Source organism: Tenrec ecaudatus, chromosome 1 (assembly GCF_050624435.1).
Source record: "Tenrec ecaudatus isolate mTenEca1 chromosome 1, mTenEca1.hap1, whole genome shotgun sequence".
NCBI classification, from domain to species: Eukaryota; Metazoa; Chordata; class Mammalia; order Afrosoricida; family Tenrecidae; genus Tenrec; species Tenrec ecaudatus.
This window is the reverse complement of record NC_134530.1, coordinates 232,047,066-232,048,464: the sequence shown is the minus strand read 5'-3', so window position 1 is coordinate 232,048,464 and position 1,399 is coordinate 232,047,066. Positions and strand designations below refer to the sequence as shown.

At 57.8% G+C, this 1,399-nt stretch overlaps 1 pseudogene; it reads left to right on the top strand.

Moving 5' to 3' along the window:
- Positions 1–320: 320 nt before the first annotated feature.
- LOC142437368 (methionine-R-sulfoxide reductase B1-like) lies at positions 321–636 on the top strand (annotated as a pseudogene).
- The last annotated feature ends 763 nt before the right edge of the window (positions 637–1,399 follow it).

The window sequence follows — 1,399 nt, the reverse complement described above, 5'->3', positions numbered from 1 at the left end:
CCAAAATATTGGCAGTTCAAATTCTTCATCCTGCAGCACCAGGGAGGAAAGAAACAGCAGTCTGCTTCCACAGAGCTGAAGGCAGAGAGAACTTCAGGGCCACTCTGCTCAGACACACGTGGGCCATTGTCAGTGACTCTAGACCAGGGGTCCTCAAACTAAGGCCCGCTGGCCACGTGCGGCCCACCGAGGACATTTATCCGGCCCTCCGGGTGTTTTTGCCTGTTTTGTGTTTTTACTTCAAAATAAGATATGTGCGGTGGGGTCGGTGCGCTCGGAGTTGTCGGGGTGTGAGAGCGGGAGGGGAACCTGGCAGCACTATGCCTTTCTGCAGCTTCTCTGGGGGCGAGGTTTTCCAGAATCACTTTGAACCCGCTGTCTCCGTGTGCGCCAAGTGCGGCGACGAGCTGTTCTCCAGCCGCTCCAAGTACAGCGCTCGTCGCCGTGGCCAGCCTTCACGGAGACCGTCCACGATGACACCGTGGCCGAGCGGCCCGAGCGCAATCAGGCCGATGCCTTTAAGGTGTCCTGGGGTAAATGCGGCCACGGGCTTGGCCACGAGTTCCTCAATGATGGCCCCCAGCGGGGGCAGTCCCGCTTCTGAATATTCAGCAGCTCCCTGAAGTTCATCCCTAAAGGCAACAACACATCTGCCTCCCAGGGAAGTAAGGGGGCAGCCCAACCCCAAGCAGCCACAGGCATTGGTCACCCCCCTTTAGAACTATAGCCTACTGACCTTCAGGCAGGGAGGGCTGGATTGTGGGGGTATTTCCTGATTACCCTACCCCCTGTGTCAGCATGGGGGGCCAAGGGCTGGTTCATCTTGGCCTCCGAGGCTTGAGTCTGGGACTCTGGTCTCAGCGTGTCTGTGTCTTGAAAGACATAACACCTTTGGCTTCTCTCCTCAGTCTGGCAGCCCCTCCCTGTCTGTCTGGTCTCGCCTGTACAACCCCCAATTCCCAAAGGGGCTCCAGCCCTCACCAGGGTCGGTGCTGACCCCCTAAGTTGTGGGAGCAGATGCAACCACTACAAGGCCATGTCCAGTTAGGTGGCTCCAGCCCGGTCACTGCATGAATCGCTCTGGTCAGGTCCTTTGAGGCTCACCAGGGCACTGATGGTCTGTGACCTACTGGAGCATGCAGGCCCATGGCACAACCCTGAGTCCCAGGTCTCCATCTGTGTGGGAGAGCAGCCACTGGTCTATGGTCTTCCTACCAGTCCCCGGTGGGGCCTGGGAGGTCTTGTCCCACAGTCTGTACCTGCCAAGCCTGCCCCACCCTCTCCAACTTTCTGAACTGATCGGCTGGAAGCTAATAAAGCAAGGAGACCCAGCAGGCTGCTGTGTCCATGACTCGGTCTGTCTCCACCCTTAAAAAATAAATGTGCAGTGTGCATAGGA